We start from the raw sequence: 26,299 nt of genomic DNA on the forward strand, positions 1-26,299 counted from the left end.
TTTGAATCCACCCAGGGGCACCTTCGTAGATAGATCTGGTGATCTGTTTCTGAAAGGTCGCAGCCAAGAAACCCTATGGAGTAGTTCTACTCTGCACACATGGGGTTGCCATGAGTTGTAATCAACTTCAAGGCAACCAACAACAACAATCTTAAGGCAGTAGATTGCCAGGCCTTTCTTCTGCAGCATGTGGACGCAAACCACCAACCTTTTGGTAGTAACCCAGTTCAAACTGTGTCACCCAGGGATCTGATTCTCAATTCCTGAGTGTCTACTAGCAGCATGTGCTAGATGGATAACATTATATCCAGGAAGGACCATACTCATTTTAAATGTTCTGTAGTTTACTTTTTGCCCTGTTTAGAGCTTGAAGAATGGAGTCATAGGGAAGATTCAAAGATAAATTAGACACGTCCTTGCTTTTCAGAAGTTCACTGTCAAGGTGCGAGGGGTTGTGAATGAGGAGGTACCTGCTCTGCGGAGGATAGGAGTATAAATAAAGGTGACACCCAGGCTCATTTGACTCCTCTTCCTCCAGGCTCATGTTCGGCCTCCCCTCTGGCCTACTTGGCCTTACTCTCAGCCAGCTCCAGCTATTGCCTCCCCTGGCCACCCTCAGCTCCCACAGCTGCATCTCTTCTCCTTCCCAAGCTTCCCCAGATTCCAACTGTACCCCCACGCCATCTAAACCGATCCTCCTCCCCTACTCCTTTACTCGTTTGGCTTCTAGGGTTCCAAAACCTGTTCCTAGACTAGAGTGCAGATCAGCAGCCTGGAGCAGCTTAACGTAAGGCAGCTGCTTCCCCCTCACCTCTTCCGCCCTCAGCTCCCTTTCCTTATTCTTTACGGGAATGTTAAACCTTCTCAAAATGAGAGGCCACGTTCTTCCATTTTTGTCTTATCCCTAATCCAGCCCTCATTACAGTGGCCACTTTGGTTTTTTTTTAGATCTGATTTGTGGATCACTCAGTACAGTACGCCTCCATTCCTCTTAAGGGTCCCACTCCCTGGACTCTGAAGTCAAACTGCCTGGGGTTGAATCCTGGCTCCACCATTTACTACCTCCATAATTTTGGGTAAGTTACTTAATCTCTGTGCCTCCATTTCTTCCTCTTTAAAATGGGGAGGATAATAGACCTCCCTGCATAGCTTTCTTATGAGCATTCAGTGAGATAATACAGGTGAAGGACTTTAACAATATTGGACATAGAGTACACATATATGCGCGTTATTATTTATTTCCTAGAGAAGGAAATGTTGCTAGGCTGGGTGGTGATGTGGGACCCTGCGAGCCTATAGCTCTACATCTTAATCCTTTGTGTCTGTGACTAAGAGCATAAAACCTGAGGTGGTAAATGCAGTGTTGGGCTCCTGTGGTTTTAGACTTTTTTCTGGAGGTTTCTGGCAGTACCAGAGTTGTTTGAGAAGGGATTAGAACTTCATTGTAGCTTACTGTTTATCACTTCTATGTAAATTCCTACAGGGTAAAAGACACTTGGTCGGTTTAGGAGAACAGTTTTCTTCATACAGAATAATTCCCTGACCTTAAAGGCACTTACGCTCAGAAAGGGCGGGTGGTTTTATCTGCAGAGGCAGTCATAGATTAAAATATGAAAGCCCAGGCAGGCAGGGAGAGAGAGGGTTCAAATACTGTTTCAAATATTGTGTAAACTTAATTTTGTATTTATACATTTAATTCATTTATATTAGCTACCAAGAGATAGTTAACATAAAATAATTAGAATCTCAAGATTAAAACCAAAATGACCACAATTTTAATTAAACCATCTCATAGGGAATTAGGCTGCATAATGAGAGGCAGCCTGGTGTAATGATGAGAGTGTCCTGGAGTCAGGAGGCTGGAGGCACTCCACTAACTCTTCGGTCCTTGGGCAAGTCACCCTGTAGAGCCCAGTACCATAGACTTCATTGGTGAAAAGAGGAAGTCGCTCCTCTCTTTTAGACATAGTAGAATCCCCCTTTTTCCACTCTAAAGAAAATGTTATATAGAATCCTAACATAGAAAAGAGATTAAAATTAGTCTACACCTCCACCCTTTTCCCTATACCAGCCAAGCACTTGGTGCCCCCAACCCCACCTCACCAAAGCCCCTCAAGGTACCATAGAACACAGAACTCCACATAGCATACTGTGAAAACTGGCCTAGGGGATCTCTGTGTTTCCTTCCAGCCATAAAATTCTATGATTCTGATTCTAATATGTCCCTGTCCTGCATTTCAAAATCCAGTGTCCCTTTTGTATTTTATTCAGGGAGATTTGTTTTTAAAGCATCCGTAGAGATGGGTTTAGTGAAAAGAAGAAAAGGGAATAAGAATCTTTTCCCCTCTGAATTGCTTCCCACATACTCTTCTTTCCCCTCTCTTCTCACTTCTGCTCTTTTTTTTTTTTACTGAACTTTAGATGAAGGTTTACAGAACAAACTAGTTTCTCATGAAACAGTACACACATTGTTGTATGACATTGGTTAACAACTGCACGACATGTCAACACTCTCCTTTCTCAACCCTGGGTTCCCTATTACCAGCTTTCTTGTTTACCCCTGCCTTCCAGACCCTGCCCCAGGGCTGGTGCACCCCTTTAGTCTTGTGTTCCATGGGCCTGTTCAGTCTTTGGCTGAAGGGTGAACCTCAGGAGTGGCCTCATTACTGAGCTGAAAGGGTGTCTGGGGGCCATACTTTCAGGGCTTCTCCAGTCTCTGTCAGGCCGGCAAGTCTGGTCTTTCTTTTTGAATTAGAATTTTGTTCCACATTTTTCTCCAACTCTGTCCAGGACCCTCTATTGTGATCCCTGTCAGAGCAGTCGGGGGTGGTAGCCAGGCACCATCTAGTTGTACTAGACTCAGTCTGGTGGAGGCCGTGGTAGATGTGGTCCATTAGTCCTTTGGACTAATCTTTCCCTTGTGTATTTAGTTTTCTTCATTCTTCCTTGCTCCCAAAGGGGTGAGAACAGTGGAGTGTCTTGGATGGCCGTTCACAGGCTTTTAAGACCCCAGATGCTACTCACCGAAGTAGAAGGTGGAACATTTTCTTTATAAACTCTGTTATGCCAATTGAACTAGATGTTCCTGAGACCATGGTCCCCACAGCCCTCAGTCCAGCAATTTGGTCCCTCAGGGAGTTTGGATGTGTCTATGGAGCTACTATGGCCCTGCCTTGTACAGGCTGTGCTGGCCTCCCCAGTATTGTATACTGTCTTACCCTTCACCAAAATTACGGCTTACCTATTGTCTATTAAGTGTTTTTCCATCCCACCCCTCCCCACCCTCGTAACCATCAAAGATTGTTTCTTTTTGTATGCAAACCTTTCCTTGAGTTTTCAGTCGTGGCCTCATACAATGTTTGTCCTTTTGTGATTGACTTATTTCGCTCAGCATAATGTCCTCCAGATGCATCCATGTTATGTGATGCTTCACAGATTCATCGTTGTTCTTTAGTGCTGTGTAATACTCCATTGTGTGTATCTACCACAGTTTGTTTATCCATTCATCTGTTGATGGTCATCTACGTTGTTTCCATCCTTTTGCTATTGTGAACAAAGCTGCAATGAACATGGGGGTACATATACCTATTCGTGTGATGACTCTTATTTCTCTAGGATATATTCCTAGGAGTGGGATTGCTGGATCATGTGGTATTTCTATTTCTAGCGCTCTAAGGAAGCGCCATATCATTTTCCAAAATGGTTGTATCATTTTACATTCCCATCAGCAGTGCATAAGAGTTTCTATTTCCCCACAGCCTCTCCAAAATTTGTTATTTTCTGTTTTAATGATTCATGCCAGTAATGCCAGGGTGAGATGGTATCTCATTGTGGTTTTGATCTGCATTTCTCTGATGGCTAGAGGTCATGAGCATTTCCTCATATGTCTGTTGGCCACTTGAATGTCTTCTTTGGTGAAGCGCCTGTTCATATCCTTTGCCCATTTTTTAATTGGATTATTTGTCTTTTTGTTGTAGAGGTGTTGGATTTTCTTGTAGATTTTAGAGGTTAAACCTTTGTCTGATTCGTAATAGCCAAAAATGTTTTCCAGTCTGTAGGTTCTCTTTTTACTTTTTTGGTCAACTCTTTTGATTTTTTTTTTTTTTTTTTTTGATGAGCATAAGTGTTTAAGTTTTAGAAGATCTCAGTTATCTAGCTTATCCTCTGGAGCTTGTGTGTTGTTGGTTGTGATTTGTTTCCTGTTAATGGCATGTATTAGGGACTCTAGCATTGATCCTATTTTTTCTTCTATGCACTTCGTAGTTTTTGGCTTTATATTTAGGTCTTTGATCCGTTTTGAGTTAGTTTTCATGTATGGTGTGAGGTATGGGTCCTGTTTCACTTTTTTGCAGATGGACATCCAGTTTTGCCAGCACCGTTTGTTAAAAAGACTGTCTTTTCCCCATTTGATGGATTTTGAGCCCTTGTTGAAGATCAGGTGACCATAGGTGGATGAATTTACATGTGAGTTCTCAATTCTGTTCCGTTGGTCAATGTATCTGTCGTTGTACCAGTACCAGGCTGTTTTGACTACTGTAGCTGTACAGTAGGTTCTGAGGTCAGGTAGTGCGAGTCCTCCTACTTTATTCTTCTTCTTCAGTAGCATTTTACTTACCTGGGAACTCTTTCCTTTCCATATAAAGTTAATGATAATTTTTTCCATCTCTTTAAAGAATGTTGTTGGTGTTTGGATTGGTGTTGCATTGTATTTGTAAATCACTTTGGGTAGAATTGTCATTTTTTGTGTGTGTGTGTGGTATCTTTGTCTGTTTTTGGTATCAGGGCTATGCTGACTTCATAGAATGAATTCAGAAATATTGCTTCCTTTCCTATGTTCTGAAATAGTTTGAGTAGAACTGGTGTAAGTACTTCTCTGAATGTTTGGTAGAATTCTCCAGTGAAGCCATCTGGGACAGGGATTTTTTTGGTTGGGAGTTTTTTGTTTTTTTTAATTACATTTTCAATCTCTTCTGTTATGGGTTTGTTCAGATTTTCAATGTCATTTTGAGTTAGTTTGGGTAGGTAGTATGTCTCTAGAAATTTAAGCATTTCCTTTAGGCTTTCAAATTTCTTCGTGTATGGTTTTTCATAATGCTCTGTTATGATCCTTTTTATTTCAGTTGGGTCTGTAGTAATGTCCCCCATTTCATTTCTTATTTGGGTTATTTGCGTTCCCTCCTGTTTTTCTTTTGTCAGTTTGGCCAGTGGCTTGTCAATTTTGTTGATCCTTTCAAAGAACAGACTTTTGGTTTTGTTGATCCTTTCTATGTTTTCCCATTCTCTATTTCATTTATTTCTGCTGTGGTCTTTATTATTTCCTTTCTTCTGGTGACTGTGGGCTTCTTTTGCTGCTCTCTTTCTATTTGTTCAAGTTGTATAACTAATGTTTTGATTTTGTCCCTTTCTTCTTTTTTCATGTGTGTACCTAGTGCTATAAATTGACTTCTGAGAACTGTCTTTGTTGTGTCCCAAAGGTTTTGGTATGATGTGTTTTCATTCTTGTTTGATTCTAGGAACTTTTTGATTCCATTTCATTTCTTCTGTTACCCAGTGGTTTTTAAGCAGGGTGTTATTCAATTTCTGTGTAATTGATTTTTTTTCCTTACTCTTGCTGTCTTGCTGTTGTTAATTTCTACTTTGATAGCACTGTGGTCAGAGAAGATACTTTGTATTTTTTGAATCTTTTGGATTTTGTTGAGGGTTGCTCTGTGGCCTAAGATGTGGTCTATTCTGGAGAACGTTCTATGTGTGCTGGAAAAGAATATGTACTTTGCAGCTGTTGGGTGGATTGTTCTGTATATGTCTATGAGGATGAGTTGGCTGATTGCGCTCTTTAGCTCTTCTCTATCTTTGCTGAGTTTCTTTCTAGGTGTTCTGTCGTTTGCTGGGAGTGGTGTGTTGAAGTCTCCTACTATTATCGTGGAACTGTCAATTTCTGTTTTCTTTGCTGTTAGAGTTTCTTTTACGTATTTTGGAGACTTGTCATTGGGTGCGTAGATGTTTATTATGGTTAAGTCTCCATGATGGAATGTCTCTTTAATCATTATATAGTGCCCTTCTTTGTCTTTTATGGTGCATTTTGTTTTAAAGTCTATCTAATCTGAGGTTAGTATTGCCACTCCTGCTCTTTTTTGGTAGTTATTTGCTTGATATATTTTTTTCATCCTTGGATTTTTAATAAATTTACATCTTTGTTTGTAAGGTGTGTCTTTTGTAGACAGGGTATTGATGGATCCTGTTTTTTTGTGCGTCACCCTGCATCTCTTTATGGGTGCATTTAGACCATTTACATTCAGTTTAATTATTGATAGGTGTGAGTTTATTGCTGTCATTTTGTAGTGATAACGTTTTCTTTGTTCCTTTTATTCTCCTATACTGAGTTCCTTTTGTTTGTGGATTTCTTTTGTTTTTGTAGATTTTGTTTTTATTGAGACTGTCTTTCTACTTTATTTTCATGAGTAGGTTTGTTAACTTTTTTTGTGGTTACCTTAAAATTTACCCTTATTTTCCTAGGTTCAAACAAGTCTGTTATGACTTGGTATCACCTTGCCTTCCTCTCCATTAGAAAGATCTATACCTATACCGTTTAGTCCCTGTCTTATTGCTCTGACGTTGTTTTCATTTACAGATTAACCTCTCTGGTTCCCTGTTGCAATTATTTTGGTTTTGGATAGTCCTCGAAAGTTCATTTCCTAGGTTAGTATCTGGCTGGTACAATCTTGAGTCCTAGATTCAGGCTGTGGTCTGATGTTTGTTCTTAGACCAAAGACCTCTGTTTAATAATTCTTATAAGTTTGGTTTGGTTTTCACATATTCGCTTAATTTCTGTTTATCTGGAAATGTCCTAATTCCACCATCATATTTGAACACAAATTTTGCAAGGTATATTATTCTTGGTTGGCAATGTTTTTCTTTCAAGGTCTTATATATGTCATCCCATTGCCTTCTTGCCTGCACGGTTTCTGCCAAATAATCAGAATTTAGTCTTACTGTTTCTCCTCTGTATGTGACTTTTTGCTTTGCTCGAGCTGCTCACAGAATTTTTGCTTTATCTTTGGTTTTAGCGAGTGTAATTATGATACACCTTAGTGTTTTCCTTTTGGGGGTCTACCGTATATGGGGTTCATTGAGCTTCTTGGATGGTCAGCTTTTCATCATTCATGATATTAGGGAAGTTTTTTGTCAGCAATTCTTCAATGATCTTCTTGGTGTTTTCTGTTTTCTCTCCCTGTTCTGGAACTTTGATCACTCACAAATTTTTGCTTTTGATTGTATTCCACATAATTCTCAGGGTTTCTTCATTTGTCTTTGTTTTTTTTTTCTGATTTTTCCTCAAACAGAGTTGTATCCAAATGTTTGTCTTCAATATCACTGCTTCTGTCTTCCATCATTTCAAACCTGCTCCTTAGCACTTCTATGACACTGTCCATTTATGAAATCTTGTTAACTTGGATTTCTAATTGTTGTTCCTGTATGATTTCTAGTTGCGAGTTTATTTTGGCATTTTGTTCCTGTACTATTTTCCTGAATTGTTCCATTTTTGTCCATATTTTCATGAATTTGCCTGCCTTTTCCATATATTTGTCTATTTTTTCCTAATTTTTGTCTGCTTTTTGCTTCAATTCTTGGATTGCTCTGAATATTAGAGATTTGAATTCCCTTTTACGTAGTTCTAGTGCATTTTCTTCTACTGCAAAGTCATCTGGTGTTTTATTTTGGACACCTACTGGAACCATCCTGTCCTGTATTTTTATGTTTTGATATTGTCTGCTGTCTTCGGGACATTCCGTAATTATTTTCTTTGTTTCTTGATTGTAGATTTGTTTGTTTTGTCGTGCTTTTTTTGTTTTATTTGATTATGTCTGAGTAGGCAGGCTGTGCATTCTTTGTTGTTTGCTCGTCTGTAGTTACAATACATTTCACCTTCTTGTCCAATGGGCGGGGTCAGTCAATCAGCTATGTTCAGCAGGGCAGGTCCAGCCGAAGGGGAGGGGCTGGGATGGGTTGTTTGTGGCAAGTACTAGGGCCAACAGGGCAGGCCAGGAATCAGTGTTGGGCAGGTTCCAGTAGGCTGGACCAAAGGAGATGCTGGCTATTGACTTTGTATAAATTCCCTTTATTATGTTGAGGAATTTTCCTTCTATTCCTATTTTGCTGAGAGTTTTTATCATGAATGGGTGTTGAACTTTGTCAAGTTCCTTTTCTGCATCAATTGATAAAATCATGGGATTTTTGTTTTATTTATATGTTGGATTACATTATTTGTTTTTCTAATGTTAAACCATCCCTGCATACCTGGTATGAATCCCACTTGGTCATGGTGAATTATTTTTTTGATATGTTGTTTAATTCTTTTGGCTAGAATTTTGGTGAGGATTTTTGCATCTAAGTTCATGAAGGATATAAACCAAAACCAAACCCAGTGCTGTCGAGTCGATTCCGACTCATAGCGACCCTATAGGAAAGAGTACAACTGCCCCATAGAGTTTCCAAGGAGTGCCTGGTGGATTTGAACTGCCAGCGCTTTGGTTAGCAGCCATAGCACTTATCCACTATGCCACCAGGGTTTCACATGAAGGATATAGGTCTGTAATTTTCTTTTTTTGTGGAGTCTTTACCTGAGTTTGGTATCAGGGATATGGTGGCTTCATAGAATGAACTTGGGAGTATTCCATCCTTTTCTATGCTCTGAAATACCTTTAGTAGTAGTGGTGTTAACTCTTCTCTGAAAGGCTGCAGAGAAGCCGTCTGGACCAGGGCTTTTTGTTGGGAGTTTTTTGATTACCTTTTCAATCTCTTCTTTTTTTATGGGTCTATTTAGTTGTTCTACCTCTGTTAGTGTTAGTTTAGGTAGGTAGTGTGTTTCTGGGAATTCATCCATTTCTTCTAGGTTTTCAAATTTGTTAGACTACAGTTTTTCATAGTAATCTGATATGATTCTTTTAATTTCAGTTGGGTCTGTTATAATATCACCCATCTCATTTCTTATTCAGGTTATTTGCTTCCTCTTCTGTTTTTTTCTTTTGTCAGTTTGGCCAATGGTTTATCAATTTTGTTAATTTTTTCAAAGAACCAGCTTTTGGTCTTGTTAACTCTTTCAATTGTTTTTCTGTGTTCTATTTCATTTAATTCTGCTCTAATTTTTATTATTTTTTTTCTTCTGGTGCCTGAAGATTTCTTTTGTTGCTCTCTTTCTACTTATTCAAGTTGTAGGGATAATTCTTTGATTTTGGTCATTTCTTCTTTTCATATGTGTGCATTTATTGATATAAATTGACCTCTGAGCACTGCTTTCACTGTTTCTCAAAGGTTCTGATAGGAAGTGTTTTCATTCTCATTGAATTCTATGAATTCCTTTATTCCATCCTTAATGTCTTCTATAATCCAGTCTTTTTTGAGCAGGGTATTGTTCAGTTTCCAAGTGTTTGATTTCTTTTCCCTGTTTTTCTGTTATTGATTTCTACTTTTATGGCCTTATTGTTAGAGAAGCTGCTTTGTAATATTTCGATGTTTTGGATTCTGCTAAGGCTTGCTTTATGACCTAATACGTGGTCTATTCTAGAGAATGTTCCATGTGCACTAGAAAAGAAAGTATACTTGGCTGGTGTTGGGTGAAGTGTTCTTTCTGTGTCTATAAGGTTGAGTTGATTGATTGTGGCATTTAGATCTTCCATGTCTTTATTGAACTTCTTTCTGGATGTCCTGCCCTTCACCAAGAGTGGTGTGTTGAAGCCTCCTACTATAATTGTGGAGCTGTCTGTCTTACTTTTGAATGCTGTTAGGGTTTGTTTTATGTACCTTGCAGCCCTGTCGTTGGGTGCATAAATATTTAATGTGGTTATATCCTCCTGGTATATTGTCCCTTTAATCATTATATAGTGTCCTTCCTTGTCCTTTGTGGTGGATTTAACTTTAAAGTCTATTTTTTGGGAAATTAATACTGCCAGTCCTGCTCTTTTTTGATTGTTGTTTCCTTGATATATACATTTTTTCCATCCTTTGAGTTTTATTTTGTTTGTGTCTTTAAGTCTAAGATGTGTCTCTTGTAGCCAGCATATAGAAGGATCATGTGTTTTTATCCATTCTGCCACCCTCTATGTCTTTATTGGTATGTTTAATCCATTTACATTTAGCGTAATTATAGATAGGTATGAATTCAGTGCTGTCGTTTTGATGTCTTTTTTTGGTGTGTTTTTTACAGTTTCTTTTTCCTACTTAATTTTTTGTGCTGAAAAATTTGTCTTTATAAATTGTCTTTTCCTCTTACTTGTTTCTGTTGAGTCTCTATTTTTTTCTTGTATTTTATTTTGTTGAGTAGGATAGTTAGCCTCCTTTGTGGTCACCTTAGTATTTACCCCTATTTTTCTAAGGTTAAACCTAACTTTTTTTTCTTTATATCACCTTGTCTTCCTCTCCATATGAATGATCTATGGCTACATTATTTAGTTCCTCTTTATTGTTTTAAGGTTGCCTTCTTTTACATAATAACATTGCTGTTTCCCTGTTGTGAGTGTTTTTTTATCATGATATATTTTTGTGATTTCCCTGTCTGGGTTGACATCTGCTTGCTCTGTCCGGTGTTCTAGTCTTGGGTTGATACTTGATATTATTGATCGTCTAACCAAAGAACTCCCTTTAGTATTTCTTGTAGCTTAAGTTTGGTTTTTAAACTTCTGTTTATCTGGAAATGTCCTAATTTCACCTTAATATTTGAGAGACAGTTTTTCTGGATATATGATTCTTGGTTGGCAATTTTTTTCCTTCAATGCTTTATATAAGTCATCCCATTGCCTTCTTTCCTACATGGTTTCTGCCACGTAGTCCGAGCTTATTCTTATTGACTCTCCTTTGTAGGTGACTTTTCATTTATACCTAGTTGCTCTTAAAATTCTCTCCTTATCTTTGGTTTTGGCAAATTTGACCGTAATAGGTCTTGGTGATTTTCTTTTAGAATCTATCTTATGCGGAGTTCATGAGCATCTTGGATAGATATCTTCTCATCTTTCATGGTATCATAGCAGGTTTCTGCCAAGAAATTTTCAACAATTCTCTCTGTATTTTCTGTTATCCCTCCCTGTTCTGGTACTCCAATCACTCATAAGTTATTTCTCTTGGTAAAGTCCCACATGATTCTTAAGGTTTCTTCATTTTTTAAAAATTCATTTATCTGATTTTTTTCAAATATATAGGTGGCAAGTACATTACCTTCAAGGTCCCCAATTCTGCCTTCCACTTGCTCAGTTCTGCTCCTCTGACTTTCTTTTGAGTTGTCCAATTCTGTAATTTTATTGTTAATCTTCTGATTTGCTGATTGCTGCCTCTCTATGGATTCTTTCAGCTTATTAAATTTTTTGTTACATTCTTGAATAACCTTTTTAATTTCTTCAACTACTTTATCTGTGTTTTTGGCTTGTTCTGCATATTGTCTGATCCCCTTCCTAACTTTTTTCCTGATGTCTCGAAGAGTTCTGTATATTAATCTTTTGAATTCTGCATCCGGTAATTCCAGGAAGGCACCTTCATCCAGAAGATCCATTGATTTTTTTTTTGAGAGCTTGTTGAGGTGATCATGGTCTGTTTCTTTGTGTGGCTTGATATTGACTGTTATCTCCGAGCCATGTATAAGTTATTGTATTAGTTTATTTTATATTTGCTCACCATATCCTAGCTTCTTGCTTCGTTTTGTTCTGATATGCTGAAATGGGTTGTTTGAGTGAGCTAACTTGATTATTTTTGCCTTTGAAGCTCTGATGTCCTGTCACCAGATGGCTAGAGCTGTTATCATGTATAGCATTCTAGGAGTCCATTCAATTTTCTGGTATGGATATAGCTCAGGTGTCCAGGTAGCTGGTCATCGAGTGTGTGGTACAGGTTCTTGGCTACAGTCTTAGAGGCGCAGGGGTGATTGGTGTAAATACCAGTATCTGGTTGCATCAGGGGTTCATGCTCTGAACAAGGCAGGGGGCTGAGAACTGTCCCCTGAATGTCTGTGAGGAATGTGCATCCTTTTTCCCTAGAGCATACAGGTGGGTGGGTTCTGCAGATGGACCATGGGCACCCAGTGCTTTTGTTTTTAAGGACTGGGATGTACCAGTTATCCTTGGACCTCTGTCGTGGGGGGCTGGGTGACCTGAGTGGAGACACCAGTCCTTATGCCTCTGATATGGGTAGGTGAGGACCCTGTTTAATAGGCAAAGCGGTGTCCAATATCAAACACTCACCTCTCCACCACACAGCTGAAACAGTTGTAGCCTGCCAACAAGGGCCTATTCTTTTGAAATAGGCTCACAAGGGTCCATGTAGGGGGGAAAGGTATTCAAAGTTAACAGACTGTTTATGCCTGGACAATTCTGTCCTGAGATCTCCTGATTAGTGGAGCTGGCAAATTATCTTTTCCCCCAATTGTGAATTTATTCCTACTCCAAGGCCTGGAGGGTGGCTCCGGGTGCTTTACATGGCCTATCTCAGGGCCAGGGAAATCAACAGCTACTGAAGCTGGCTTGAGGGCTGGGGGTGCAGTGAAATATATGCAAGTATTTAGCTTTTGTTAAGAGCACAGTTCTTTCCTGGTTCCAGAGGTGTGAGTAGGCTGTGCAGCTGGCTGCTTCTCCCTGAGGAAATTGCGGCTGAACACTACCACCAGCCCACTACAGCCTCTCCCAGGAATGGTGCCTGAGGGATCCTGGCAATTCAGGTATGGTAACTCCTCTCCACTTCTGAACTGCGTCTCCCTCCCCCTGCCACGCAGTCCATTTTCTAACTTTGCCTTTGATGTTCAGGCTCCTTGCATGTCATAAATATAATAATTTCACTTGTTTTTTCGGGTCTTTGTTGTAAGAGGGATCGCAGGAAGCATCTGGCTATTCCGCCATCTTGGCCCCACCTCCCTCACTTCTGATCTCGATGTCCAAGGCTTTAATTGGGATTTGTGGCCCCAGGCTTCACTGGCACTACTGTTCACTATAGTGATTCTGGCTTAGACAATTCCTGATAAAACTCTCCTTCCTTCCCTGTTCTTCTCAGCTTCTGCTTTCCAACTTCAATTTCTCTTCTTTGGTGAAGAGCCTGTCAGTTCCTGAACAGTTTATATCCTGGTTTCAGTAAGCAATCAGCCAAGACCATAGGGCTAGAAGGAGCCCTGGTGGTGTAGTAGTTAAACACTCAGCTGCTAACTGAAAGCTTGTCAGTTTGAACCCATCCAGAAGCTCCATGGAAGAAAGATGTGACAGTCTGCTTCCGTAAGGGTTTACACTCTTGGAAACTCTATGGGGCAGCTCTATTCTGTCCTATAGGTTAGCCATGAGTCAGAATCGACTTGCCGGCAATGGGTTTGATATTTTTATTTTTTTTGTAGGGCCAGAGGAACATTATAACTTCTTTTCTATCTCCTTGAATGCTGGGCCTGGCTAAGTTCTGACGTTGGCATTACATTCTGAAGAGTGTTCAATTATCAGTTAACGAGATTGTGACTAAACAAGGTATTACATGAAAAGAACCTGGCCTGGTGCTCCCCTTACAATGGATAATCCATGTTAGTTCTCTCTCCTTTCCTTTGGGCCTATCAAAGGTGACCACAGTTACAGTTAGGACCTACTGTTGTTGGGTGCCATGGAATCAATTCTGACTCACAGTGATCCCATGTGACAGAGTAGAACTGCCACATAGGGTTTTCTTGGTTGTAATCTTTATGGAAGCAGATCGCCAGGTCTTTTTCCTGCAGTGCCAGTGGTTGTGTTCAAACTACCAGCCTTTCAAGTACTAGCTGAGCACTTAACCTTTGTGCCTCAGGTAATGCCAATAGGATGCTACTCAAGGGGTGAGGTGTCAATAGTCCCCTTTACGGCTACCTTTAGTCACTGTCCATGTTCATTTTCTAAGCTCTGTAAATCCTTTGGAAACCCTGGTGGCGTAGTGGTTAAGTGCTACGGCTGCTAACTGAAAGCTCAGCAGTTCAAATCCACCAGGTGCTCCTTTGGAAACTCTATGGGACAGTTCCACTCTGTCCTACAGGGTCGCTGTGAGTCAGAATCGACTCGACGGCAATGGGTTTTGGTGGGGCAAATCCTTTTTAAAAGGAAGATGAGAATGCATCACCACAAGTATTCATGCAAACAGGATTTGCCAAATGGTTAAATAAAAAAGCTGTTATAAATACCTATTATACTTTACCAGTTTTCTTTCTAAATGGCCATGTTATCTTCACTTAATGTCTTATCTGCTCTTTCTTTAAAACTATCTTTTGAGGTGATAATTCCTTCTTACAGTTCATATCAATGAAAGAACATTCTTAGTGTCAAATAATAGAATTGTAGTTTCAAAATTGGATTCCATTATAAAATCTTATTCCAATTGCCTTTAACAATCTGCAAATTTTCCCCGTGGGACTGCTTAGCTACTGTGCTCAATTGCCCAAATGTGGATTTGACAGAGGAGGGGATGGAGCATCAGGGGTGCATTCTTGAAAACGTCCTCATGCGTATATTCAGCTGTATTTGAATACTAAGAATGCTGGTAAAAAACCATGGCTGCTTTTGAAATACCTAGTCTTGTAATGGACCTAGTTCACAGTGAGTAGGACATTGAACTAGTCCATATGATACTTTTCAGTGATTAGAAAAACATGCCTGCTCCTTAGAGAAGATGCCACCCCATTCCAGGGAAGTAGACAAGGCAAGTAGACCTTGGAGTGAATTTCAGCTCCCATGTACCCCATGTTAAACACTCAGCTGCTAACTGAAAGCTTGTCTGTTTGAACCCATCCAGAAGCTCCATGGAGGAAAGATGTGACGGTCTGCTTCCATAAGGGTTTACACTCTTGGAAACTCTATGGGGCAGCTCTATTCTGTCCTATAGGTTAGCTATGAGTCAGATTCTTGCGCAGGGCACAGCCTGTATAACTACCAAACTTGTTGCTGTCGAGTTGATTCTGACTCACAGCAATCTTATTGGATGGAGTAGAACTGCCCCGTAGGGTTTCCAAGGCTGTAATCTTTATGGAAGCAGATTACCGGGTCTTTTCTTCTGTGGAACAGCTGGTGGGTTCCAACTGCTGACTTTTTAGTTAGCAGCCAAACGCTTAACCACCATGTCACTAGGGCTCCATAATTAACTGTATATGGTGGCTTTTCAGTGAAGATGGTCTCATCAATAATCTGCTACAGTTCCAAAGAAGGAGATGAGTTGAGAACAGATTGAAATCTTAATGGTTTAATCTTTCTCACCATGTCCAAGGCCACAGCTCTCCTCCTGCCTAACATTTCAGCATCCTAGTCTGGTCAGGCAATTTTTCCAGTTGTCTGTCTACCTCAACTTTTACCCTTTTTCTTCATCGGTTCCCCTGTTTTCTGCTCTTTGGTTCATCCCAGACACTGCCTTTCAGTCTATCTCACCAGTATTGAAACAACTCTGGATAATTGTTTATGTGTTCTCTTTTTTTTTTTCATGAAAATGTTAAAATTATTCTTTTCATTTTACAAGTAAGCCAGTAACCAGTTGCAGTTGAGTTGATTCCGACTCATGGCAATCTCATGTGTGTCTGAGTAGAACTGTGGTCCATAGGGTTTTCAATGGCCAATTTTTCTACAAGTGTTGTTAGGTGCCATAAAGTTGACTCCAACTTATAGTGACCTTATGTATAACAGAACAAAACATTGGCTGGTCCTGCATCATCCTCACAGTTGTTGCCATGTTTGAGCCCATCGTTGCAACCACTGAGTCAGTCCATCTCATCGAGGGTCTTTCTCTTTCTCATACTTTACAAGCATGATGTCCTTCTCCAGGGATTGATCCATCCTGATAATATGTCAAAAGTAAACAAGACAAAGTCTTGCCACCCTCACTTCTAAGGGGCATTCTGGCTGTACTTCCTCTGAGAAAGATTTGTTTGTTCTTCTGGCAGCCTATGGTATATTCAATATTCTTCACTAATGCCGTAACTCAAATGCATCCGTTCTTCTGCTGTCTTTTTTCATTGACCACCTTTTGCGTATCATGACTTGGGTTAGGTACACCTTAGTTATCAAAGTGACATCTTTGCTTTTTAACATTTTAGAGAGGTCTTTTGCAGAGGATTTGCCTAATGTAATATGTTGTTTGATTTCTTGACTGCTGTTTCATGGGTGTTGATTATTGATCCAAGAAAAAGGAAATCCTTGACAATTCATTATTTGCTTAGTTTATCATGATGTAGCTTATTGGTTCCGTTATGAGGATTTTTGTTTTCTTTTTTGTTGAGGAGCAATCCGTACTGAAGGCTGTAGCCTCTGATCTTTATCAATAAGTACTTTAAGTCACCTTCACTTTTGGCAGGCAAGGTTGTGTCATCTGCATATCACAGACTGTTAACAGGCTTCCTTCAATCCTGATGCTGTGTTCTTCTTCATATAGTTCAGCTTCCCGAATTATTTGCTAAGCGCATAGATTGAATAAGTATGGTGCACACCTTTTCTGTGATTTTAAACCACAGAGTATCCCCCTTTTCTGTTCAAATGGCTGCCTTTTGATCTATGTAGAGGTTCTACATGAGCAAAATTAAGTGTTCTGAAATTCCCATTCTTAGCAATGTTATTCATAATTTGTGATGATCCACAAAGTTGAACGTCTTTGCATAGTCAGTAAAACACAGGTAAACATCTTTGGTATTCTAGGCTTTCAACCAGGATTCATCTGATGTAAGCAGTGATATCTCTCATTCCATGTGCTCTTCTGATTTTTATTTGGATTCCTGGCAGTTCCCTGTCATTGTACAGCTACAGCCATTTTTGAATTTTGCTTTCATGTGATATTGTTTGATAATTTCCACAGTTAGATTACCTTTCTTTGAAATGGGCATGAATATAGATCTCGTACAGTCACTTGGCCAGGTAGCTGCTTCTAAATTTCTTGGCATACATACAGTGAGTGTTTCCAGCTTGAATCTCTTTATTGAAACATCTAAATTAGCATTCTGTCAATTCCTGGAGCCCTGTTTTTCGCCAGTGATTTCAGTGAAGCTTGGACTTCTTCCTTCGGTACCTTCAGTTCTTGATCATATGCCACCTCCTGAATAGTTGAAGGTTAACCAATTTTTTTTGTACGGTGACTCTATGTATTCCTTCCATTTTCTTTTGTTGCTTCCTGCATCATTTAATTTTTTTTTGCCCATAGAACCCTTCAGTATTGCAACTTGAAGGCTGAATTTTTTCCAGCAAAAAAAAAAAAAAAAAATTTTTTTTTTTTGAAAAATGTCAAGCATATTCTTCTCTTCTGGTTTTCTGACTCCAGATCTTTACACATTTCATTATAATACTTTCCCTTGTCTTCTGGAGCAGCTCTTTGAAATCTTCTGTTCAGCTCTTTTACTTCATCATTCACTTTAGCTACTTTTCACTCAAGAGCAGGTTTCAGAGTCTCTTCTGACATCCATTTTGATCTTTTCTTTCTTTCCTGTCTTTTTAATGACCTTTTGTTTTCTTCATTTATGATGCTCTTGATGTCATCCCACAACTCTTCTGGTCTTTGGTCATTACTGTTCAGTGTCTCAAATCTATTCTTTACATGGTTTCTAAATTCAGGTGGGGTATATTCGAAATTGTACTCTGGCCTTATGGACTTTTTTCAGTTTTCTACAAGGAATATGTGTTAATTACAGAAAAAAATAGAAAACACATAGGATAAACGTAAGGAGACCAACATCACCAACAAATCTTATTAAGAAGAGAGAGTTTATCACTATTAATATTTGGCATATATTCTTTTTGACCTTATATATTTATCTGGTTATAGAGATCATCATATTAATATATTTTTGAACAGAAATATATTTGCCCTACAAAGCTTTCTTTCAGATAAAAATGGAACCCAGGTTAGTTTTCAACATAGAGCCTTATAAAAGAACATATTATCTATTCCTCCTCATCTCCTTTCAGCTTATAAATAGTTGCAGCAAATTTACTGCATTTTCAAACCTGTGATTTATAGCCACCATATGGAGTCTAAAGTATGGCCCATGATTTATAAAATGGCACAGCAATCCCTCCTGCTTCAGGAAACAAAATCTGTTGTCCCAGAGATGGACTGGATTCATGGGGTTAGTGATGAAAACAGGGACACATAACCCACACATACAAATAAAATAGGACCCGTGTTCTTTTTCCTCCGGTATGTTTTGGCTATAGGGGCAGCTATTAGCTTTTATTTCACATCACTGGGATCAATACCCAGCTTTCACCTGCATCATATTCATTGGGTTTTACTCTTAGAACCCTATGATACTGATTTCAATGGCTTCTGCAATTGAAATTTGGGAAGCACTTATCTGAAGTCTGAAAAATAAGAAAGTAGGAGATTGCATTATTGAATTAACTTCATTTCTAGCAGTTTATGTTTTAATAATTGCAAATGTCCAGTTGGCTTTCATTACTTGTCGCTTTTAAAAACATAGTACCTGGAATGTGTTTAAATTTTGATCAGTTGCCTTTGGAAATAATGTCAGAATGCTTCACGTTAGGGACTGTATCTGAACAACTGCAGTGTAGTTTTCTTTGTAAATCCTCAGCAAAATCGCTAAATGATTAAATAGAGATAAATAAAGAAACAAAAATGCCAATTACTATCAGAGAATATGAATTTTTCCTCATTCTACAATAAGTCTTCTGAAAACATGTTGCTAGGTAAAAAAAAAAAAAGGTTCATGTATATGTGTAAATACGCTATATGTATACATATGCATGTATTTTTTTAAACAATATTGTTTCCTAAAGAATTAATGACAGAAAGAAGAGGACCAAGAGAAAGGGGTTATAGGAAAAAAGAAAAAAGGGTCCTGGTGATAACTTAAGGATGCACTGACTTTTACATTGTTATTACAGGTCAGTTCCTTAGGACACATAATTACATTAGACAAATATATTTTGTCAATTTTGTTCACAGTTCCCAGAAAAGACAGCATCTGTTTGTGTGTGTGTGTGTGTGTATGTGTGTGTGTATGCAATGCAGAAATGGGAAAATGTTGGTCTTCTAAACCCAATTAAAATTTAACACTTGTCTCTTTTTAGCTGACATCCTCATTTTGGGGGAAAGAAAGAGGAAATGCAATGCACAGATGCTCTTTACAAAAGAAAGATACTTCCTTCCCTCTCTAACTTGGGTTTGTAGTAACTGCTAATAGCTCATACAAAGGCACTTAGGATGCACTTTTAGACTGCAGTGTTCTGAAATCCCTGTGAAAAACTTCCTTACCAGTTTATTTATATTTATTTTTTTCTAAGGATATGTTCCGGATGCTGGCAAATTGGTTGCTTCTTAAGATTCATGTTGGTGTTTCTCTAATGGCCTCTATTACCCAATTTAAATACACAATAGTGAGAAGGTTTGAACACATAACGTTAATCCAGCATCAGAGACCTCTGCTTCACTGTTTGTTAAAAGAAAATTGTACCTGTTATGAACTGGAAATGGGCATACAGTTGCTGTTAACTGCGTTACCAAATTGATTCTGACTCACTAGTTTAAAAAGGAAAATTGAAATGCTTTTGCCTTTTTTTTTTTTTTTTGGTGGGGAATTTGCTTTACTTAGCACTAAGTGGGTATCATTTCTTGTGATTACAGAAAAATGCATCATAACTTTTGATTATGCTGCTATTAAGGATGCACGGTAGCAATTGTTAGCTCTCGTAAAGTACTGATGGTGGGTTCTGTATAACTCGTTTTTATTTGGAACTGAGTGAAGAAGGAGGGTACAGATGGTGTTACTCAAAGCTTGACTTGCATAATGAAGTCATTCACCTGGGAGCAGGAGAAAATGGAAGGGAAGAGGCTTTGTCAGTGGATTGTCTTTTCACTTCAACCCCAGTCCCAGCTCCCACTCCACTACACAAAAAAACAAGTTGACCCATCAGCCATTCTTACATTTGTTCTCATTCAGTTAATAAAGTATAGAGTGCCTACTGTGTATAAGACACTGTCTAAAATGTTTGGTTAAAATGAAGGAATATTCCTACTGTGAAGGAGTTTATAACAAAATAGAAAAGACATCGACATAATACTTCATACATACCAAAAAGCCAAACCAAACTTACTGTTGATGAGTCGATTCCAACTCATAGTGACCCTATAGGATGAAGTAAAACTTCCCCATATCATTTCCAAGGCTGTAAGTCTTTAAGGAAGCAGATTGCCATATCTGTCTCCTGTGGAACAGCCGGTGGGTTCAAACCACAGACCTTTTGGTTAGCAGCTAAGCCCTTTAACCACTGCACCACCAGGGCTCTTTTCAGTTTACACATAGCATAAATTAAAATTAAATTGGATAAAAGGTGGGAAAGATGTCAGGAGCCTGGGATCCTGAAGAACTAGCTTCTGTCCTCCTATTAGTTTGTAAACATCATGAAGATGGAGATCATGTCTATCTTGTTTCCTGCAGTATCTTGATCACACACGATTTAGAATATAGTGAACACTCAATAAGTAGTGGTTGAATGAATGAATATACCACACGGTGGTGTGCTGGGGCCAGCTTACACTGGCTTATAAGGGACAATTGTGTACATCGGTTCCCAACTGCACGTTCAGTGATAACATATCGGTAGCTTGAAATTGACAATGGTGGAAGTATTGACACCACAGAGATTGGCAAGCACAACAAATAAAGGCTTTCCCCCCAGTAGCTGGTTATGAAATAATTACCAGCACACCACTGCCACAGAGCCTCTCATTTCTTCATGTACATCTTAAGACACAGAGAGAGAGAGACAGCAAGAGAGCATGAGAGAGACAGGGTACAATATATATTTGTTCTTACAAATGAGGCTTTTGCCCCAATTCCAGTGTAATCACCTGAACTAAGCTGGCCACAGGAAAGCCTCCTTTTACCTTGGCACAGAGAAAGCTGAACAACCCTTTTTATTTTGCCTTTCACCTACTGTAGTTACCTCTTCAATGGCAGAAAAGTAAGAATCCATGAAATTTTTCACTGAGGAAGAGTGAGCCTAACTGCCTTTCTCTATCCTGTGCTTGCCTATCCTGTGTGTATCCTGTCTTCCCAGGGCACAGCCTCAGGCTGCTCTTCCAGCCATAGCAATGTGAGACAATAAATCCTAAAGGGACCCAGCCCTCTATAGGCTGAGTGTTTGGAAATCTTGAGTCATTAGAGTGAATGCTTTGACTTTAGCATTGTGGTCAATGTAAAGCCCTTGCTGTCAACCTTGATGGGGGAGAAGATGAAAAAGGTGAAGAAAGGAAATGGAGAAAGCAGGCATTCTGGGTAGAGAGTAGGTCAAGAACACAGAGGTAGAAAGACCCAGGTGTATCCAGTGAGTAGCCCATTCTGCATGAATGGACAAAGAAGGGCCTTAAGGCAAGGAGAAGGGATCTAGGGATCTGGCCTTTGGTTGGTAACAGGGAGTCCATGAAAGGCTTCTGATTAAATCTATACCTTGGTGAAATGACTATGGGTTACATCAAAATGGTTTGGGCAGAGTACAGACTGAAGGCAAAGTGGCAAGTGTCCAGCCTGGACAAAAGACACCAAGGATCTCGATTAGGATGATGGCACTGGAGCTGGAAAAGAATAAATATATTGTAGAGTTAAAAGCTCCCTTAGAAACTTATTGAATGTGGGAGGTGAGAGAGAGATTGATGAGGGTGACACCAGGTTTTAAAACTGGTTGATTAGGAAAATGATTATTCAATTAACGAAAACATAATAAAGAGGAAACTCCAGAGACTGATCTCGTGAAAAATACTGTACTCAATATCTATTTTGACCCCTTTTCCTCCTTTCTTTATTATCATAGACAGAAAGATAAAAATTCACCTCCTTAGATTCCATTGCCATATAATAAATAGGGTAGTCATATGACCAGGTACTGGCTAGTGAAACATAAGTGGAAATCTGTTATAATTTCTGGGTAAGGCCTTTGTTTTCTGATATAGGTGCTAACCTTTCCAACTTCTGTTCTTTCTTCTCCTGCCTGGAAAGCAAATGTGATGGTTAGGACTATAGTTAGTACCCTGGGATCATGAAAGAAAGGTGAAGGGTATTGCAGAGACCTCAACCCTGGTATTTTTAATCCACTAAACTAAAGCCAACATTGCCTATCTATGGATTTTTTGTTGCTGAAAAACAAAACAACAGCAACAGCAACAGAACACTTCATGTGATAGTTTAGTTAGGTTTCCTATTATCCGTAACTGAATGCAGTGCTGTCTAATTAATACAATTGCTAACAATAATAGGTTTGGATTTAGCCTTATGAGTGTAATGACAGGATATCTAGGTGGAAATTCTCAGCAGACATTAGAAAATTGAAATTTGACTGCACATTAAAATTACCTGGAGAGTTAAAAAAAAAAAAAAAAATGGTGGGCTCACCCCTAGCTAATTGAATCAGGGTTTCTGAAGAGTGACTCCAATGTTTAACCAGGGTTGAAAACCTCTGGTTTGGAGTGGGCAGTTCTTAGAGGTGTGGATAAAGTCACACCTCGGATAGTTGGAGCTGGAGAATACATGAAATTTCTGATGGAGAGGGTCGAGAAAGGAGGATGTTGAATTACATGTTAGGAATAGGGTTGGTGGGGAAAGAGGAGCAGCAGAGAACCAAAGAAGTTGTAGCTGAGAAGGAAATGATACTGTTAATAAAATAGCTGTTGAGTGTTAATCACCTCCCCTAGGATTCCATAAAAACCAAGATTTTGATCCAGGTTTGTCTGACTGTAAAGCCTTTCACCATTTAAGATTGAGTTTCTATCCTACAAATTCAATGCTATTTTTAAAATTCTCTGTCCTTGTAAACTTCTGTGCAATTTGTGGTCCTCTTGACACTCTCTCATCAGCATTTCTTAAAATTCTTCTCCTTTGGCTTCCATCATCCAGTGGAACACTGACTTGGTTTTACTGTAATAATAGCTAAAATTTAGTAAGTCTAGCTATATTCCAGGTACAGTTCAAGCACTTTGTAAGTATTAACTCATGCAATTCTAACAATAACCCCATAATGTAAGCCCCACAAGGTACTATAACAATTTCATTGCTGAGGAAACAAGCATAGAGAGTATAAGAAACTTTCCTAAGGTCACAGAGCTGGTAAGTGGGTGAACTAAGATTTAACCAGGCGGTGTTGATCCAGAGTCCATGTTCTAAATCACTGCTCTATGTAGTATAATACTAAAAAATACAGGCTTTGGAGTCAGATGGACCTGGATCACAAGCCTAAATGTCATTAGCTATGTGACCTGAGAAGAATCATTTAACCTCTAAAAGTTAGGAATGGTGTGAAGGTAGAGCAAGAAGTCAAGAATCCTTGCCTATTTCCCCAGAAAATTGGAAGGTAAGATAATGAGAGGAGAAGAACTGGAATGGAGACTTGAGGGGCATTTAAAATAGTTATTGAAGGGAATTGCTAGCCAAGGACACAGAGATAGTTTTCTAGGTATGGTGAGGGGTAGACAGCTGAGGGTGAAGAACAGGAATCTGTGGCAGCAATATGAGTAGCTATGGGGCTTTTTTTCTAGCAGAGTTTGAAGGTCTGGGTTAAGGATTAAAGGAGGCAAGTAGCTGGATTGATTTAGTATTAACTGACTGAGCATAGGGGAAAGACAAAAGTCAAGAGCGAGGTTGATGTTGTAAATCACATATTATGGGCCAGATAACTAAGGAAATAAAATCAAGAGGAGGCAAATCAATTTGGGAGAAAATTGGAGTCAAGAAAATGATGTTCTGGATGAGATTTGAGTAACAGATATAATACAAGTTGGTAGGTGGGAGAGCTAGAAGATTAGGAGTTTGCGATTGATACAGTTGTGGAGTGCTAGTGTTCTTTTCACTAAGAGTTACAAGGTAGAACAATTCCAAGTGATATCAGGGTTCAGGGTGTGGCCATTTAATGTGAAGGGTTCTAATGGAGTTGAAAATGACTGGAAGTGAAGAGGGAGGAAACTGAGACAAAGTCAGTGGATGGTCCTCTCTGTAGGGAAACTGTAGTCACCCAGAATGACGGTAAAAACTTGGTTAGAACAGTCAACTCAACCAAACGCCAATGTCTTCAGTCAGTATGAGAGGCTGACAAGAAGGTGGGTTGGTGATAATGAAACAGTAAAGGAACTAGCCAGATGTTTTAAGGCTCTACAGAGAAGATATTTACATAAGAGTGGGGATAAAATGTTGGGAAGAGGGGAGACACCTCATAACTCTGAAATAGAAGAAGGAAAGGTGAATATGAGAAAGAGAAAGTACAGAGGAATTTGACATGGGAAGGAACTAAGACTTATGGTCACAATGGTTTTAGGGATAAAGGGACTCTAGGAATCACCTAATCCAAATTTCTTGTTTCAGGTAGTAAAACTGAGACTCAGAGTGGCCCGGGAGTTCTAAAGTCACACTATTAGTTAGCAGAATCTGAGTTTATTCATTCAGTGGCTATTAGTCCATGAAATATTTATTGGCAACTGAGCATCAAGATTTAGGGATACTAAGATGACTAAGCCTCACCATATGTCCTCAAGGAACTCACAGCGTTGTGGGGAAACATGGGCAAAGTCAAACAAATAATTACAATACAGTGTTAGAAAAACTGGGAGAAAGCCTTACAAAGGATCCTGTGGAATATAGGAATGAGCCTCTTATCTGAGGGAGGGAGGAGAGTTGGATGATTGTGGTATGGTCCTTAGAGCAAAGTAGCTAGCACATACTACGTGTTTGAACAAATCAAACAAAAGTGCTTTTTCTTTCAGGCTGATGTGATACCCAGTCATGGCACAGAGCTTGACAAATAGACCCTAGGCCGGAATTCCTCCAGTTCTCACCCCCCTCCTCTCAACCTGTACAAGTAGAGTTGGCAGTCCTGAGCCAAAGTTGGGAAGACTGACCTAATCGGGAAGACTTCTTAAAGGGGGTGGGTGACATTTGACCCAATCTATTCCTCCAAGTCCATCTAATCTTTGACATCTAATTGTTGAGGGAGCTAAGGGTCTTCTTTTCCACAGAGGAGAAGGCTGAATCATCCACTTAGAATGAGAGCATCTAGTAGTCAAGAATCCAATCTCCAATTGGAGAATTGACAATATGGAAAACACCGGAAACAGCTTCTTGGAGTTTTGAAATGGGAGAACCAAGGGCAGAATATATTGTTATTATTAAATTTATATCAGAAGCAGTTTTTAGACTTTCAGTCCATCCAGCCTGTGGTAAAGTCCATGTTGCTCCTGGACACCCTGAAGGAAGGGGTGGTAGGGTGATGATTTGGACACCTCAGTGATTGTAGATGATCAGAGTGATTTAGTTCCAAAGAAGAACTGTAATCGCCAAATCCCTAGTTACTTTTCCTGGCTGTGTGGGCATGGACAGAGTCATTTGCATAAAGAAAATGGATAAAACATAGCATAAGGAAGGAGAAGAAAGTGTTCACTGACCAAACAGGACTATAGTAGAAGTGAGTTAGTGAGAACAGGTTAGGCAGTGGGATAAGAACCTCCAAAATCTCAGTGGCTTAAAACATCAAAAGTTTATTTCTCAGTTGGCTAGAGTCTCTGTTTTGCATAATTCTCACTTAGAAATGTGAACTGAAGAAGCTTCTATCATCTAGAGAACTGCAGGTTGCTGAGGCAGAGCGTAAGAGAGAGAATGACCTGGTATCCTGCATGGGGAAGCAACACCTATCGCTGACCCAGGGTATTAATAGTGGGCACAAACGGGGAACCTCTACTTTGTCCATGAATGTTCTTGGGGGCTGCAAACATGAGATCAAGAAGCAATACATGTAATTTCTGTTCAATTTTATTGGCTAAAGGAAGTCCATGGTGTGGCCATGTCCAACGTCACGGAAGGAGAAATGAATAATCCAGCTACATGCTGGAAAGGACCAGAATTGCAACATTTGGTGAATAAAATTAAGGATGCTAAACAGACTTCTTATAGCACCTCTAATAGCTTACCGGTTTCTTGTTGATTTCTTCGTTAACCTACCCTACACAGCTGTACCATACTAATCTTCCTAAAACGTAGAATTCCTCTACCTAAAACCTTCACAGTTCCTCTTTAACTTCTGATTGACCTCCAAAATCTTTAGCCCTACATTGCAGGTCTTTTATTCCCTATTCCCAGTTCATTTTTTCTCCAGAGTAATTTGGGATGTTTCTCCCCACTCTCCATCTCTTACCCACATACTCTCAAGCTGATCTTTATCATTTAGGTTTTCAAAATTTAGCTTAAATGCCACTATCCTCACAAAACAAAGTATTTTCCAATTTTTTCTAGTTAGAATTAGAGTCTTTGTCAGCATTTCCCAATAAGCGTTGGTTATGTTTCTGCTTTACATAATAGAAG

Source organism: Loxodonta africana, chromosome 3 (genome assembly GCF_030014295.1).
Source record: "Loxodonta africana isolate mLoxAfr1 chromosome 3, mLoxAfr1.hap2, whole genome shotgun sequence".
Taxonomy (NCBI): domain Eukaryota; kingdom Metazoa; phylum Chordata; class Mammalia; order Proboscidea; family Elephantidae; genus Loxodonta; species Loxodonta africana.